Consider the following 18,544-nt stretch of genomic DNA (forward strand, 5'->3'; position numbering starts at 1 on the left):
ATGTCGTCGTCGGTGAGTGGCCCACAAACCTCAACGCTGTCTTCGGCGCAGACAACACCCTCAAAAGAGACCGAATAAGTAGCGCCGTCTGCTAAATTCATTGTGTTTTCAAGGACTTAGGTAACCGTTACGCGAATGAGGGGGCGCCGATGGGGGCCGAATTAACTCAAGCGGCATGCTTTCACAATCGAACTAAACGAGTTTTCCTTCCATAGCAATGTATGATTTCTCGCCGGGACATTTCAAAGGATTTCCGATGCGTTTAAGTTCGAATTAAGCGAAATGTCGAATTAAGCGAACTGTCGAATTACCGAGGTCGAATTAACGGGAGTCGACTGGACTACCACTAATACTGCTTCCACCATAGTCACTATTATCCCCACCACCACTTTCACCAGAATTCAGCATCACTGCGTCAAGTGGCAAAAATATGCTTAAAGGTCTCGGACGATTTGGCTATATCTGACACGGAGAATACGTGGCAAATAAGTTCGTGTTGCGACCACGATCATGGTGATGTGGTTGCAAGGATATCGGACGTAGGCGCGACGATCAAAGTTCCTCATCAGTGTTATCGCGGTTTGCAGACAGAGTGCACGAAAACAATCCGGAATTGAAAAAGAAAAGAAATAGATAAAGGACAAAATAAAGGCTATACATAGTCCAGCGTCGGTCTGAGCTGAAGCCGCTCGATCAAATCGCCCTTCGAAAATGTCAGGCGCCTGGCTTTAGGAGTCGGCGAACACAAGAGCGGCGCCAGCGTGAAGGATGCGGCCGATGAATCATCCGGATTATAGCCGAACACTTTTCACGCGAGCGGCGGCGCACGAAGCGGCGCTGCAAAAATGCCGTGCCTCTGACCGCATGGCGTGTCCGCCACAACCACGCATGCTCACGCGGGAATCGAGAATACGAAAAAAAAAAAAAAAAGAATAGAAACGGTAGCAGAAATATGGCGGGCGAGTGACGTGTTGTGAGGAGAGGGGGCGAAGGGTGCGCGCTCAGAGACAATGAGCTTCGGAGCATTCGACGCAGCCACTGCGTATATAGTGTACATATACATACACACTCCGTCCGCTGCCAGAGAGGTTCACCTTGATCGCGCTTACTACGAGAATCTTGTCCGACAAGCAAAGAAGAGAAGGAATCCTCGCCCGCGATATGCTGTCGACGAACGAGGCCGCCGCCGCGGATGCTTTCGCTAATGGAATGCTCCACTTTGGGATACGGCGCTGTACGTAATACAATAGCGGGGAGAACTACGTGCAAGAATCTCCGCTATGTCAGATTGCGTCGAAGGGTTGGTGTTTCCAATGGCTGGGCGCTCGGGTATACCCTCTCTCTTCTCGTGTTCGTCTGTACTTGCACCGGAGAGATGGTCTTTTTGGCACCGCATATGCTGCATTGTTAAGTTGAGCAGACGGCAACTCACGTCGTCGTCTGCTCCCGCCGAATATCGTGTTGCCAGTATGGGAAATCCAAATCACGTGCGGTCTGCGTCAGCGGGAACCGTATGACTGGTATTTCGACGGATGACTCGCCATCGTCCGTTCGTACATAACCTGGAACGCCTATTCCGTGTTGGAATCCAAAGAGTTATAGACGACACTGACATCCCGAAGGACACCTGCCAATAATTATTCATTGCGCAATTGAAACGCGTGTCAGAAGGTATTATTTCGTTTATTTTATTTTTTTTACTTTCTTGTCCAAACTGTTGACGGACCATGGATAAGCTCAATGTCAAATACTAAGCGGCATACAGTATAAAATGCGGTTCTACCATACAGGTGAAGCCCACCCTATTAACTTGCAGGACAAGAATAAAGCTTTAAGTCGCCGGAGGCGAATCGTTCCGATTCGAAATAAAGGTTTTCTAACGCATGCACTCACCTACCTACCTACTATAGATGGTGTGGAAAGGGAAAGTGGAATAATTGCGTCCTGTCTTCTGTTTCAATCATCACACATTATAAGCAAATGGTATATGCGACCTCGTGTAGGCATGAGGCAATAGATCAAGAACATGCAAAATAGTTATTATTATTATTTATTTGGTTGTTTATTTCACGAATGTACATCACCAATTTGTTCTGTAGCTTAACCATGGGGCAGTTAGCGTAAACGGAACTCATTGCTTTACAATCCTGTTCTCGGGGAGGAGATTCACCCATCCCCCACCCTCCTCCCACTGCCACCCCCTCCCCCTTATGTTTTTCTTTCGTTTTCTTAAAAAATACACATAAAGAAAGCTCGCAAATGACGACCTTCCTCGGTATCCATGCGAAGGCTGCGCGTTCATCCTTTCATGGACTGCGTAGCACTTCAATGGCCAAAGACGAAAAAGAAAGCACCACCGCGAAGAACAAGGCATAAAAAATAATAAGATAAAGAAGAAGAAAAAGAAAAAGAACACCGCACTTGTACAAAAAAAAAAAAAGGAGACCTTAAAGAGAAGTCTAGAGACCGCTATCTCGTCGGCTGCGCATCCTCGCGGCCCCACGACTGGGCGCCTGTGTAATACGCCCCCGACACGTTGGTCGTGATCTCCGTGCTCTGGAATCCCGCGGGATTCCGAGCAACACCCTTTTCTGACTCCCGTGTCACTTTAAACTGTGCAGGGCGGTGGGAAGCACACGTATACAGAGACAGTCAAAATGCACGGCCGAGTGTCGCCAGCTTATTGTGTTCGCAGCAATCAAGGCGCGCACAATTATGCGTCTCAATTAAGAGTCGTCTGTTCTATAAAGAGAAACAGTCAAAGGAGCAGACGAAGCAGTCGTCTGTTTTATAAAAGAGAAACAGACGACGCAGCCTCACATGTGCGACAGGGAACATATACTACATACCCGTCTTTCATACACCAAGCTTTCTGGACTTCTGCTTCAAAACATCTGAGAGTATGTGGTGGCTATTGCTATAGACAGAAAACAGTAATTGGATGTACACATACGCAAAGAGTAATCGTTTAGTATGTCCTCTTGTTCCCTCTTATATCAGCTGTTCTAGACAACTTATTACCTCTCACCACGTATCATGTGGCCGGGCGCCGGGGCAGGTGACGTTTAATTTAAGTCATCTGGTTCCAGTTTGAGATCTGACCAGACGGCTCGTTCAAACCGAGTCGTCCGGTCTAAGCGTGAATCGTATGACCGGTACTCCAGCTGAGCTTCTCAATAGGCATTCCTTCTCTCATATACCAGATTGTACTGTACATTACACGGAGAAACCCACTGAACACATCTGTGAAGGGCTAACGGCAACTCTGGGATTTAGAACGTTGCACAGTACTATACGCCCTGGTTTCAACGAGGCAAATTTTTAGAGCTTTGTTTTCGTTGCGTGCCGTCTTTGCTCCGCATGCTCTACACTTCACATAGGAGGAGTTGTCAGACGACTCCCTCTCCGCCCGAACGTGCGGTGCGCACTTTGCTTTTCGTTTTTTCCCGAACCGAGGATTTCACGCCCACAAGTCTGGAGTGTTTTTTCGCGCGCCTTTTCCGCCTGCGTATCGCGACTTCCTCCGTGAAGACTAATCCCACCTCGTCAAAAGCAGCGTTACAAGAGCAGCGTTACCTTGCGAAAAACGTGAACGAAATTCCACTTCAGTGAAGGTGGTTGTGTGGTCGACGCACAAGTAACATCGTCACTGCTTCTATATTTTTTATCTCCAGTTCATTGCACAGCATGCGGGAAGACATGTATAACGAAGGTTGCACACTTCGATAGCCACGGGCGCGTACGACGCATCCGGAAAGCTGGATAACCAAATTAGCACGAGAAAACTGAATCAAAAAACAAAAATCACACAGCAGCGAGCATATGCTATAGCCGCCGTATAGCCACGCCAACCGGATCGTCCCTGCAGACGATCCCCCACGGGCCTGTTGCATGCGATTATTGTGCAAACAAACGACCGCAAAGAGCAACAACGGTGAGCCCGCAGACGAAAATCACGTCTGCATAGGTAATATTACGAGTACGTGTCTTTCGCAAGCCAATGACAGACGTTACGCAAATGGCGAGCAGGGGGACGTATAATGGACGCTATGGAATTAGAAAGCACGTAATCGAAAAAGAAGTAGGGTCGGTTCTTTTATTTTCATTAATGCTTTTATGTATGACTTAGCATATCCCCGAAATTCATTACACGAAATGTCCTGTACTTCTTAAGGTTCTTGGAATGCCGCAGTAGAATTTTTTACTGGGCCGTTGAACCATTAGACTTTGGTAACAGCGTGACAAAGAACTGAAGGTCTCACCATGCACGTGCACTTCGGTAACAAAATAAAATGCACTTCGGTTCTCTTCTGATTAGCTGTGAACGCGATGCGTGCATTGGTCTAATGAACAGGCGTGAGAGTAGTACGCCGAGGCGTCGTCTGCGTCATATGCATGTATACATGCGGAAAGGCGCACACGATAAGTCAAAAAGCGGCAAGAGAGGCGCATCAATTCACGACGATCCGTCATTATAAACCGGGCGTCCCCGGGCGAATATATAAACGCAACCGGAACATCCGCATGAGCGTCGCCGCCGAACTTCATTCGCGCACCGGCGGTCACGTTTCCCATCGGCATTATTCGTTGACTTGCGGGGAGCACAAGGGCAAATCACGTTACGTGAGGTAGCGCTTGTTTGGAACCAAGTAGCGCGTTGCATCAGCCAAACGACCAATTCGAACGAGAGCGTTTGCGCTGTGACTGACTGATCAGCCGATCGATTTTGAATTTATTTCTTGGGAAATTGCAAGGAACTTCAAGATTGGCGATTACACCCAATTCGTCAAATAAACCACACGTATCCACTATATGCCATATTTAATCACTCCATCACTCAATACGCGCTGAACTTTCACCCGTTCTCATTTATATTGCAAAGTGACGACGCGTAGTCGGCACCTGACAGCAATTATGCAATGGTCGTCGAAGTGCGACCAGTTCTCCATAGAGTTTAGGAACATTTTTATTTTCAGCAGCAGCAACAGAACCAAACGAAATGCTGAGGGTGCATAATTTTGGTGTGCATGTTGTTAATTAAGTCCATGGACCGAACAAACACATTTTATTGGACTAATCGGGCGCAGGAAATCGCCACTCGTCTTTACAACTCCCGCGACTTTCAAAATAGTGCTCCCTGTTAGGGAAGAAAAAAAAAAAAAAAAGTCTGTCAATCTCATTCGAGCTGCCAGCAGCAAAAAGAGAGAGAGAGAGAGAAACGCAGTCCACGTTTTCAGCTTGGAAATTCGGATATCACAGGCGCCGCTGAATCTTTTTTTTAGTGATTCCGATGGCCTACAGACACTTATGTAGCAAAACTTGTTGTGCCTATGTTTAACCGAGGTTTGGCGTATCGTCGTCGGCTGTTTCACCGAGTAAACTTTGTGCAGCATGGGGGCTCAACTTTGCTTTTTTTTCTCCGGGTTTGGCGTCAGTAGTGTCTCGCACAGCAGCCGTTTCACACACAACTGCGACCCTATAGGTAAAGGACATTTGCCAACGTCTCGATCGGAAGATGTAATTAATAATCGAATGTGAAACAGAACACTATTTCAAGGAATAAAGGAGTCAACTTAATTCACTCCCATGCATTGCTTCAACGCAAGCAATATCATAACATACATAACATCAACGAAACGTCCCCCCACTTATACTGCAGTGTCTTATCGCCTTATCTTGACGAGTGAAACAAGACGATGCGTGCAGACGACGGCGAACGAACAGACGTATGCGCATTCTTTCGCAGCAGAAGACGTCCACGACGCAGAAGGAGGCGCGCAACCCTTTTGCAGCGGCGCGGCGCGCTGCGGCCGTATACCTGCAGAGGACGAGAGGTCAAACAGAATAATTCCGAAGCCCCGCCGCGGGCGCACGGGAGAATCAGCGAAGCCATAGCGTCCAGAAACGTTGCCAAAACGGCCGCGTGTAGCGCGAGTCCCTTGACAGCTACGGCTTTACGGCCTTCCATCGCGATTTGCCGGCGGCCTTCTGCTGTAGCGATGCGAGTTGGCGCGCGGGTGCATCGCGTTGGACACAATAGCTTACGCGGTAACAAACAATATACACGCAGTGGAGGACGCTGACAGGATGGGGGAGAGAGAGCAAGCTGTGTACTTTGGAAAGGCAATGCGGCCTTGACTGCCGGGGATGAGACAATGGCCCGCACGGGCTCGTTCGCTCAAAAGGAATAGCACAGCGTGCTACGGCGGCCGTGTACACATATACACACAACGCGGTGATGATCCACTCGTATACAACGTTGATGTAAGATACAAGCTGCGCAATGAGGCGCGTGTACACACGATCTGTCGTTGTCGTCAGCCTGTGGCTCCTTTTGTGTCAACAGGATAAAAAAGTAACAGAGCCTGTGGAGCCCACAAAACACCGAATGAACGGGGGGTATTCTGTAAGTGTCCACCTAGTGGACATGTCCATTTCGTCTGCTACAGAAGTGCTAATTGGCTGGGGGCGCCTGTCTCCTTCCGACGCATGCCCAAGCCCAGCCAATCACAACTTCAGCAGCAGACGAAATGGCCATGTCCACTAGGTGGACACTAGCAGAATACCCCCCCCCCCCCCACCCCCGAATTAAAAAAGAAACGTTTTAACAAAACGAAATTATGTGTCGAACACTCTTTTTTTTTTTTCTTTTTTTTCCCCTTCAATATAGCTGTTTCCACGAGAATAGAAGATACTGCTGGCACGGAATAGAAGCCAAGCAGCGGCCCACAAGAGCCATCAAATACTGCAATGCAGTGCTCCTATGGCGGCTTTAATAACAGCTGTGGACGTATTCGTCCCTCAAAATCAGCCTAGAAATGCACTGGCCTTTCACCGCGGTTTTGAGTTGCACAGCACAAGAAAGGGTTCGCGGGAAAGTGCATACTCTTAACACCAAATGCGCTCGTGCCACAAGTAGCGGACGAGTTACTTGTATTAAGTGGACACATACGCTGAGCACTCAGCCCCCGACTTAAGCTACACGCAATCAAACCATGCGCGCCAAAATCACCAAGAAATAAGTAAAATTAGTAACTAAATGAATTGGCAGCTTACTACCGAGTGAGCATAATTAATGACGTTCACTGACACGAGTAATGATCACGTCGTCGAGAAAAAAACAGCCTATTCACCACAAGTACAATGCCTTTAGGAATTGCTTGAGGTGCATATAAAAAGGTGTTGAAACACCTGATATAGCAACGGAACTATAGCGTAAGCCTGTCACCAATAATCCAGGGTGTTCTCGGCCTACGATAAAATTACGTTCACTCCAAGCCGATAGCTGCGCCTCCTCTAAAAATTAGGATTCTGCGCACTCGGGATGCAACAGCAGCCGGCAACACTGCTCGATCAGTGTAAGATTTTGATCGCAGACAGAGCAGTCTGCACATTTTGACAAAGCCTGCACTCCCGTGAGCAAAAGTATATAGGGACCACAGGGTCGGCGAAAAAATTGACGAGTGCACTGGAAAGTTCGCCATGCCAAGTTTGGACTGCAGTCTTCAATTTCAAGCTATATTCACTGGCAGAGGAGAAAATCCCAGGTCCATGGTCCGTATACTTTTGCTCACGGGTGTACATAGCTAGCAGGGCCATGGAACCTGTGAAAACGCGCACACACGAACACACACAAACAAAAAGTAACGATGATAAAGGAAGCCAACTAACCTATACTGGAGAGAACCCCAATAATTGCATGCGCATACGTCAAGCAGTTACCGATCACTATACCCCACTCAATAAACGTTCCGTCGCCTGTCGACTTTTCTTCTTCTTTCTTTGCCATTTAAATGCAGAAAAACGGCAAAGTTCCGTTGTTTTATATTGTCCAACAGCACGGGAAGCATATATGATGACGGAATTTAACATTAGAGAAATTCACAGAACAAGGCAACGTACGCCGACGTCGTACTTTGACTCCGTTTGTAGAGTGAACGTAATCAGTCAGGGGAGTACGGTGATTCTCGAAAATAGAGTTAAAATGTGCTACAACTCCCGCATAAGGAAGTGCTTTGTGTGGGCGTGCCAGCCTTTCTGAACTCACATTATCGATAACACATGCGCGCAAGCGCAAAGCAATTACAAGCTCAAACATGCGTGCTTTTGTCTGCGTTAATTCGTTCGCAAAACATTGGTTAAGTAATGAGACTAGGGGAGAGCTGAGTTCTTTCAAATGTACGCGACGGTAAAAAGGCAGCGTAGAATGCTTATCAAGGCCTTTAGAAAACAAATAGGTGCCTATCCAGGCGACATCTTCAATGTTCACGGTACGCACTGTAGACGCCATGGTCCACATTCGCAAAAGTTCCCACGCTATAGATGACAACCAATCGCAGTGGCGAAAGCGGCCAGCCTATGGCAAGCAAGACTCACCAACTGAACTTGTTCATTTGTGAGTGCGGCGACGAACCGTCTGTGATTCTGGTTGCGACTTTTCAAGCTTTCAGTGCTGTCAATTTTTTGTTACACAATGTTACGTAATATATAAGAACGTACGGTTACCAAAAGAGGTTTAAAACAGCAGACAAAATACATGTCAACAACATACCTAAAGTAAAATCTCCTCGAAAGGTGCTCGCCCTGCAGCATTCCACCAAGCAAGTGGCTCGAATCCCCCCCCCCCCCCAAAAAAAAAAAAAAAAAAAAAAAAAATCCACGAATGAAATCTTTGCTCAAGTCGGCACATTCTGCCCCAAGCAAAGTATGCGCCTCATTTGACGCGTTGCTGCACATAAGCGCGACGTCTAAGCACCGAACATTGATGATGATAAGATAAAGAAAAGACAAAAATTAAATGACCGATTGGCAGACGACGAGGTCGCTGCGCGACCAGACGACATCGACCCCGAAAAACGCGCAGTCTGGCCGACTTCTTCGTTATTTTATCTATATAACATCGTCTGCGAAGAAGGTTAAGTGTTTAATTGCACACTCCGTACCTTCGAAGAAAGGGAACAAATATTGATAGGCGGGAAAGGGTAGTTCTATTACGCGCGATTTCTGGCGAAGTATAAAGAAAACATTACAGAGTAAGGGGTGGCACGCAGACGGGAGAGTTGTAAGAGAGAGGGAAAACGCTAAATAATGAATCGAGCACAGTTCGTTGCTGCTGCTGAGCAGCGCGTAGTTCCAGATTTGGAACCAGTATTGGGGTCAAGCCTCGATGCGGAGAGCCCGGCTTAGACATCTCAGTAATCGAATTTAGTTGGAACGCTTCCCCCAAATACAACGCCAGAAATGACGCCCCAAATACATACAAGAAAATGTACGCTGACAATTCGTTGCGCCATCTATGTAGCAAAAAGGGAGCTAGTAATGCCGTGATTTGCTGAATATAAACACTGTGAGGTAGCTTTTCTTTTTCCTTCTTGTAGGTGGCGCACACGTCAGTATATCGAGGTAAGGTAACAGTTGATCACTTTTTTGTGCTGGAGTTACGCAACTGGCATGAGTATATTCACTCGCAGAAGCAGACGCGCTTGCGTCCAAGACCGGCGGCTGCTTCTGGCGAGAACGCGGCTGTGCCTCTGGAAACACTGGGGTTGGTCTCGTGACGGCAGTCCGCAACTTCCGCCAGCAGGGGCCGCTGCCTGCCGCGCCGCCTCCTCCTTTTCGGCTTTGTGGAGGGGTGCGTGCGTTTTTGTGTGTGCGTGAGCGCGCTAGGCGAGCGCGCGTCGGTGTTGGCGCGTTTCCTTTTTTTGTTATTTGTTTCTTTCGCTGCTTCTCGTTCTACGCGTACCTGCCTGCATACCGATGCTCCGGAGCGCGGCGTCGCCCGTCGCGAAAATGCAGCAGCCGATGCCGCTGCGTAATTGCTAAAAAGTTTTCTCGTGTCCGCTGAAGGCTCAGCGCAGCGACAACTTGGTCGTCGAATTGGACTTGCAACTGCTGCTGCGGGAAAGTCGGCTTCGCTACCCCTCACATCGGCCCGAGTCGACCTCGTCGAGCGGATTGCGTCTGTCCGACATCGCAACGGGGCTCTGCGTTCGGCGCGGGCCAGTTTCCGTGTGTGCGTGCTGCTGTGGCGTTTTCTTTCTTTTTTTTCTCTGGGCTCCCTCTGACCGCGCCGCAGTTTGTCATCGCTGGCAACACCTGGTGAACGTTTCCACCGGCCAGCAAAAAAGGAGTACCACACGCCGATCAGCCCCGTTCTAGTGCGCCGAAACGTCGTCGCCTTCGTCCACCGATGCACCTGTCCGGCGGCGAGCCGACATTGTGTGCTATCATCGCCCGAAGAATTCCCGGCCTAGGCTGGCTCTAGGCAAGCGACGCACCACAGGTGGGTTGGTTCGCAAGGCGCGTTCAGAAACAGCGTTCATCCGTGTAGTGGACGCGCTTGACTTGGCGGCACTCGTCTCGGAGTTCTTGTTGCGTTTGTTCTGAAGCCCGCGGCGTCGGGTGACGCCGCAGGTTAGGAGCCGTGTGCGACGCGCACGCACCGTAGACCGTACGAGCGGTCATTTTTTCTCGATCGCGAACGGGCCCCCCGAAGCTGGCCTGACGTCGAGCGGCGATCTGTCCTGATTTCTCTCTCGGTGAAAGCTGCACGAATGCGCCTTCGCGAATGGGCCACGTCTCGCCGTAGCTGCTGCGCTCGTTCGTTTTGGAACGTGCGCCCCCCACACGAGCTGCCTCTGCCATGTATGGAGGGAGGGGGGGACCGCCAACCCGTCGGCGTAGTGTGCCTACGATCGCGAAGCTCGTTCGTTGCTAGCGGACTGGCTGGTGGGGGCGGCGCGCCCGCCTTCTATGCTTCCGCCACCTTTTCTCGTGTTTTATTTTTTATGCTTCTATCTGGCATTTTGTTCAGATCGCGCGCCGACGCGGCTTTTGGGGAAACGTGTCCCTTCCTTTTCCCCGTCTGACATACCTTTCCTCTGCGTGTGTGTGTGCCCGCCTCGCGACAGCACTGATATCGAAGCCCTGCGAAAACCGAACCCCCAAGCCTTCACCGGGCTTGGATTTCGCACCTCGGTAAGAAAAGAGGCGCCCCGGATCGCGTCGCCTTTTCATCTGCTGGGCTCGATAAAACCAGGTAGGACGTGGTGGTTGCAGTACGTGGGCGAGACAGTCGTCGTTGCCTAGACGCCCGTTTCTTGTTGGACGGCGCTTTTGCCTCGAACCCGGTCGCTATTAACGTTTGGTCGGCGGTCACTCTTACGAACAGTTTCTTGCGTACGAATGGATTTGCGAATCCGCGGCCCCAGAATCGCAGGGCATTTCTGATTGGTTGGCGCCTTGGTCGTTTGCTTCGCGGTTGGCCTGTGCGAGATGGAGTCGTCCTATCGCGAGAGCTTGTGCTTAGATCGCCTTTGAAAAAGTTGCAATAAGCTGGGTATTATGGTTAGGGAAACGAAAAAAAAAAAAAATCGTGCAATGCGCTTCAACTGTTGTCAAGCTATTTCGGCTCGTTCAGCTAGATTCCGCCTCTCCCATCGATCACTGGTGCTGCCTAAGCTGACACACATTTGAGCCGAGAAGAAAGGAAAGGTGTCACGACTGCCGATTCCCGCTGACGCCGCCTTGAACAATCGCGTTTTCTACCGTCTGTGACACTTCCGCGTTTTCCGCTGTAACCATGCAGCCGGAGGAATTCTCACGCGTCGTTTCTTTATTCGGCCTAGCACCGCTTGTGGGCGCACACTGAACAATTGGTTCGCTTCCTTGCAGCAGGCGTGCAGTGCATACCGTTTGCGTCGTGCGCCCACTGAGGAGACGACACATACACACACGCCCTAGCAGACGGCGCACGTTGTAGTGGAGCAGACAACACAAACTGTGCGCTGGCAACTGAATGAAGTTGGCTGTTCGTATCGCTTAAAACTTCATCGCTGAAGTTTCACGGCTGCTGAGGCAAACTGAGCGTGGAAAGACGAATGAACGTCACAGCTGTCGATTGACACATCTCCTACGCCTCCGCAACGTCAGCCGGGCGACCGGTATCGTCTGCGAGGCACGGCGACTAGCGCCGAAGAGCAAACGAGGCTGCATTCTTGTACCGTGGCCAAAAGTATCGGTGGCACAAATGTTTCCTGGTATGAGCGCGCCCCAAGAACGCCTCTAAAACACTCGACACGACTGCGCAGGTTAAGCGGTATTCCTTCATACGTGAAGATATCTGCCCTAGAGCCGTGGGAAGCAGAGATACGTTCATTTTATTGTTTTCCTCGAAGAAATTACGAGACGTGCGATTTTACCTTTCAGTAACGCGAACCTTGAATAGGGCAGTGAACGCGGCAAAACATGGCTACCGCGTGCGCTGTAGGAAAACGTTGCCGAAAACCCCGACGTCGTCTGTTTATCTCTGGTAAATGTTTTGTTAAACTTCGCCTGTGAAGCAGTACTGCTTTCTGAAGAAAATGTATTAATTTCCATAACTTGATCCTGGCGATGTTCGCACTCACTCACGTCAGAGATCGTGCACAAGGATGCATTCCTTAGGCATCGACGTACTTACATAGCTGCTACTCATTTCTGACCTTTACAGCAAGAAACGATTGCTGGAACTCTGAGATAAGGCGAAGCTTCTCAGCACTATTACACGCTATCTCCGCCGCCCACCGCGGCACCTTGAGAGAGTAAGTGCATCTGGTGGGCCGCGGAACTCGATAAACACACGCACACGGCTTACATACGAGCCACGATTACGTCTCATGAGTCACCTTTATGTTGTTGTTGTTGTTGCCTCAAAACTACAGTGGGCTAGAATTACTCAAAACATTTATGTTCCATCTACTCTTCCTTGAGTTGATGATGATGATGATCTTCCTTGAGTTGTAAAAGCATGTTCGATTCGCTTTTTCTTCTTAACAGAACGCCTTCTCACAGTGGCGGCTTAAAGTGACGACACTAAAGCAAAACACTATATCAGTTCAGAACGAAAAAGTATTCTTTGAAAACACTGTTTTCGTTTACTTCGCGGTATATGCCAAACTTCCACCTTGAATTTCACGCCGAAACACCAGCGCCGGTATTTCGTCAGGAATTTCAAAATATTTTCTCGTATTTTGGCAGTCATGGCTTGTGGGTCGTTAAAAGTTCTTAAAATTTGCTAAGTTCATCCCCTGGCTTTTTAGGATACAGTGCAGTCCCATTTTCACCGAAAAAGGATTAAGTAGGCACGAGCTGAAACCATCAAAATTAATGACGTCACGACGAGATGAAGCGGGAGCTTCAAGCTTACCGTGGCCTTGAGTGGCTTTTTCTGGTATTGTCTTTAGAAAATTTACTAATGCCGCTCAGCTTAATTTTTCAGTTTCTCTGTGCACGTCAGTCGCCTTAGGTGTTCGAATCGCGCTATTTTGTTGTATTGATTTCGCCCCTGTTGTTGCCTTTGGCAGCTCTTTGGTGTGCTACTTTTGGTGACCGCATACATACGCGGGAATTGAGCAGAGACTACACACCTCCAAACCCGCCGAGAAACTCCCGTGCGACCCGATGTGAGGCGTTTGAACACCCCAGAAACAGGAACAACCCGGACGAAACCGCCGTAACGTTCGTCTGTTTGCGCTCTCGTGTCGTCTGCTCGAGAGCATTGGTCGTCTACTCAGGTGGGTCGGGCGGCGCTGCTTCGTCGGCAAACAAAGGTGTATGCGAATACGGCAGCCAGGCTAATTCGCAAGCAACTCCGTACGCGCACAGGGATGGAAACGGGTCAGCCCGACAAGGACCGTTATCTCGGCCCCCGCCCCAAGTTCTTTCTCTTGGGCCGCTGCGAGGCAGTTCCTTTTTAGCGCACCTCTGGTGGTCAGTTGGTCGCGATAAGGCCGGTTGCTTCCACCCGAGACGCGAACCGAGTGCTTCGATTCGGGACTCGTAGGATTTCCGTACGTGTTTGCACCGCCTTTTCCACATTTCTTACCGCGGCAGGTCCCGACGAATGAACTCGGCGCGTCGTCGTCGGCAGCGACTCTTCGCTTGAGCGGAACCCGACTGCAGCCACGCCGCTTGCTCGTCGAGAGCGAAGGACCCTGCGTAAGGAAGATGCGAAGAACATTGCAGAAAAGAGAGAGCCACCACCGCGAAAACTTATGTAGGCAGCATTTCAATATAAAGGCTATACATGTATACATACCCTCCTGAGACCCGAACACAACTATGGGATATCATCGCTCTGTAAGGTGGTTTTTATTGTCTGCTGTTACGTTATGAACTTGAAAAAAAAATTTTTTTTTTTTTAGATACCACGTTTAATGCCAAAAACTGCGTCTGCATGTAGGTGAACGTCTCCTTATGTTTGACACGGTAAAGCTGCATTTTGTTGCTTAACCGCAGAGATGAAGATGGAACTACGTGCAGGACATTGCCAAGTTGCTGCCGCGCCCGGTATTTTCACGCAATCTCAGTGATTTCGAAACTCACCTCAAGTTTGCTTTCGGCCGTCTGGGACGATACAGAGGTTTAAAAGATCAATTGTCAGATTCCTCGAAAGCGGATGACAAGAGTATGCGTAAACCACTTCTTTACAGTTACACATAGACCGTACGTTATAACCAGAATTAACATTTTGCGTAGTCACTTGCGAGGAATTTCTAAAAAAAAAAAAAATGTAGAAGGCAATGGTGCAATATATTGTACAAGCGGTCTTAGGAGGTTATGCGACACCCGGCCCGTGGACTCGGCCTTGCGCTTTTTGGCGAGTGATGTCTATAAAATCTGCAACATACTGGTGATGCATAATTTCTTTTTCTTGAAAAAAAGTAATCCAGCACTACTTTTTTGTTTTGTTTTTTGACGAAGATACAGAAAGACTGCACAAACGCTGACTCCTACTATGGTTATTGAAACACACACGTTACGTCAATCAAGAATGAAAGCACTGAGCGCACGCGCATTTATGACTGCAGGAAAAAAAAAACCTATACACGCAAAAACAGATAAAAGTGAGCAAAAAAGACTGCATATTGTTACGGTGAGAAAAGCAGACAATGTCAACGACGGTGAAGACGACGAAGTGGCAACAGCCTCTCTGTATTCTCAGCTGCTGTTGATGCATCTCGTGTAAATACATCTTGTAAATAGTTTTATACCCGTGACATTTTGGTGGAGGTGCGGGGTATAAAACTAGTTATCACGTTATATAACTATATTATCACATTTTGTTTAATAATAATCTGAATTCATTGGTACGCAGGGAGACTGATGTGCTGACGTAGGTGTCGCCTCTCTGAATGATAAAAAGGGCTTCCGATAGCTCGCGAGCTTATCTGACCTTACTTCTGGTCAGAATTTTAACAATTTTGATTCCCACGACTTGAGGGAATCAAAACTCTAATGGAGTTTGGGTCTTTGGAAGCGCAAAATCGCTTTGGGAGCAGTTTCGCTTTACTCCTTTTAAGGAGTATTAGCTTGTCATAATCTCGGGGCCGCCGTGCCCCAAACTGCGTACGCTCGCTCTCGATACGTGCGGGCAAGGCCGTATGGGAAAGCTTGAGCGCCCCGCCGTCGTCTCCTTCGAAATTTCTCGAACGTGTCTCAGTCGCGAACAGCTTGTTAGCGGAATTGGCGCAGCGCACGCTGTGGGTAACGGTCGCTCTAGTTAATCAAAACCGGAATGGAGGGCGCTTCGAGCTTGGCTTGGCTTTAATTGCAACATTCCTTGCGCACTCGCACCACGTCCGATCACGAAACCGAAAATGTGCCCTGAAAGTCCGTGGGACTGACAGCTTCACCGCTCGAGTCCTCGCGATGGAAAATATACGCGCGTGGGACCGTTATTATAACGCCGCTCTGCGAGCCCGTTTGGTCCGTGTCAGAGCGCAAATACACGCGATGTGGCGTGTTTGTGGTCGGGGAGGAAATAAAGAATCGAACAAGTAAACAGCAAACAGACAAGTCCTTGTTGTTTCCGCGACGTTGAAAAGCAGACGAAATCATTACGCGTTGTTTCAGCAGGCCGACCTTGTCCGTCTGCTCGAGAGAGATAAAAAAAAGGGGGAGGGGGGAGGACGCAAGCGTGTGTGTGTGTGTGTGTGTGTGTGTGTGTGTGTGTGTGTGTGTGTGTGTGTGTGTGTGTGTGTGTGTGTGTGTGTGTGTGTGTGTGTGTGTGTGTGTGTGTGTGTGTGTGTGTGTGTGTGTGTGTGTGTGTTTTCTGTCCTCGACGCCATATTGGTGCTCAGCAAGAAAAATAAAAACGAGAAACTCGATATCTTTGTGAAAGGGAGCGCGGCGCCTGTCAGGGCCTAGGCGCTGATTGATAGGCAGGGCACGTTGGAGCCGTTTGTTGACATTTAAACAGTGACCGCGGTTTGTGTGCAGGAGGGGGAGCGCTTATTGAGGCGTGGCGTTCAACCCCATTTTTCTGTGTTGTCAGCTTCCCTCCCCCTCTTTCCCTCTGTCTGTTTTCCATCCTGAGGATCCCGTATAGTGCTCGCCAAGTCCACTATATAACCAGTGTGACAGGCATATGGCCATTACAACCAACTGCTGAGGTTCACCTCGACAACTCCACTTTCTGCAGCAGTTCACTCGAAGCTGTCGGAATGAGTTATTTGTGCAAACCAATTGCACGCAGGAAATGTTGGAAGCAACGAAAATCTTGGGGTGCGTTGCCTTCCGCACTAGATCGGCGTGCTATTTCTAGGAAACTGCTGCCTAAATGTAGTGTAAAAACACCCACTGCACAACAAAGACTAACTATATTTGTTGGCTTGTTGAGGCCAATGGCTTTTTTGCTATTGTACAGACAGATTGTTTTGCTGGTGCCTTGTGGTGCAGTGTGTTCACTATAGTTACAGGGAAGACTGGCAGGACACGTCACTGCAGCAAAGTGTGCGTGTTGAGTGTACACTACTATATATAGAAAGGGCAATTGTGTTAGTGATAAAAAAATAAAAAAGAATAAGGCTTCAAGGCTAAGGTCTCTTACATGCTACTAGCGCATTGTTTTAATAGGCTGACAGCTTCACTGCAAGAATTATGAAGCTATTACTTTCTTGGGTACCAAATTCATACATGCAATACTGATTCAGTGGAAAAGAAATGATTGCAGCTCACAAAAGTTGAAGCCAAATGAAACCTGGTTCATGCACAAAGTAAAGAGAGTGAATTTTTCAGGCTATGGTCAAGCGTCTTAATGGGCTGAAAGAACTTGTGATTAATTGGTTTCAGCGAAGGCCATTCATCCACACAGCCACCAGGAATTGAAAACATCTCCATTCTATTTCTCTAACCAACTTCACTGCAATGTGACACCATGTTCGTGCTTCAGCTATTGCATTGCAAACAAAAAGGAAGAGCCATGTTTTGATATTGAAGCACATCTACAAAAGCGCAAGGCACAGTTTCTTGAAAGTTTACGCATTGACAATACATAGGGCATTTGTTTTGCCATAGGTGAGAGGTTCAAGCATGCAGAAGTGCAAATAAATGTGCTTCATATGCAAAAGTGTTTCATTGGCTTGCGTCCTGGTGGTTGAAAGCTTGGTTTCTGCAGTGTTCATGCAAGTTCAAACTTGCAAGATGGGCCTGAAACCAATATTAGACATTAAAAACCAACAGTGGTTCTATTCATACTTTGTTGTCATGTGGATGTACTATATATAATCATTTTAGTGGTGCAAGCAACAGTGCATAACAAGAAAATGTTTTGCCAAAGCCGAGCTTGGTTATCTGTGTAATCTATGGTAATTTAGATAACGCAAAGATGGATGAGGCATCAGCATTACAAAGCTCTTACCTACCCCTACCAGGCCAATAGGTTGCTACATACAATACAAACCATGCTAGCTATGTTTCTTTCAGTACTCGTGCACAGTAAGTTGCTGAGTCAGCAGGCCAAAGTTCTTTTATTGCCTTCATTTAAAGGGACGTTGCTGGCAAAAATTAGGTCAAGTTAAACTGAAACAACACACAAGAAAATCCATTAAGTGTGCGAGATTCATTGTGCCGCCACTCGGGAAACACAGAATTAGCTCCTGCAAGCACGCAGCGTCCTGGTAACGATTTTCAGGAGCAGTCCTAAAGGTATAGCAAGCAAACTACATTGCACGTGAACACGAAAGAAAAAGTAGTGTTACCAGTCTTACTGGATTATTTCTGCAGAAGTCACTACTCACATTATTTTGTCAGCATTATTGATGACTGTGCACTGCCCGCTCTGTGCGACCCAGTGACTTGCCACCATTGGGCCCAGTGCCCAAGGCAGCAAAGCCTGAAGGAGCATTCAAGATTGTTGAAGTAATGCAGGATCCCTGAGACTGCTCTGACACATGGATGACATGCACACTACTCCCTTAATTCTCTGGTGGTTTAAATTGTAGGGGAGATAGATGTGGCCTTCAATTTTAATTTTCTGAAAAAGCCAAGTCGCCTACCTCTTGTATATGGCAAACGTGAACAGACTCCCAGGAGGCTATTTTCACACTTTAGCCAGACTAAATGTTTGCCTTTAGTGTCCCTTTTAAAATATACTGGCCAAAGCAGTCTATTTGCGCCAACTAGCTTGTATGGAAACTGTACTGTTGTTTTAGATGTTGTTGTAGACTATTGATGTGGAGCTGTTGATGTGGAGCTGTTAAACGATTCCCTGTGCTTTTTTTTT

General features: G+C 48.2%; 1 protein-coding gene and 1 long non-coding RNA gene across 4 annotated transcripts in view; one reads left to right on the forward strand and one right to left on the reverse strand.

Moving 5' to 3' along the window:
- LOC125941437 (uncharacterized) overlaps positions 1–18,544 on the reverse strand; it is a 95,340-nt gene that overhangs the window by 60,287 nt on the left and 16,509 nt on the right. Inside the window, exon 2 of the long non-coding RNA XR_007464289.1 lies at positions 13,865–13,973. This is a non-coding gene — a long non-coding RNA (uncharacterized LOC125941437). The remainder of the gene's footprint in view (positions 1–13,864; positions 13,974–18,544) is intronic.
- LOC119433931 (epidermal growth factor receptor kinase substrate 8) overlaps positions 9,645–18,544 on the forward strand; it is a 57,159-nt gene continuing 48,259 nt past the window's right edge. For 2 of the 3 annotated variants that reach the window (XM_049658627.1, XM_037701222.1), the window contains exon 1: positions 9,646–10,282. The gene's annotated coding sequence lies outside the window, so the exon portion shown is untranslated. Of the gene's footprint in view, positions 10,283–18,544 lie in introns of all 3 variants that reach the window. The other variant, XM_049658628.1, reaches the window with a different exon arrangement.

This window comes from Dermacentor silvarum, chromosome 11, assembly GCF_013339745.2.
Source record: "Dermacentor silvarum isolate Dsil-2018 chromosome 11, BIME_Dsil_1.4, whole genome shotgun sequence".
NCBI lineage: Eukaryota > Metazoa > Arthropoda > Arachnida > Ixodida > Ixodidae > Dermacentor > Dermacentor silvarum.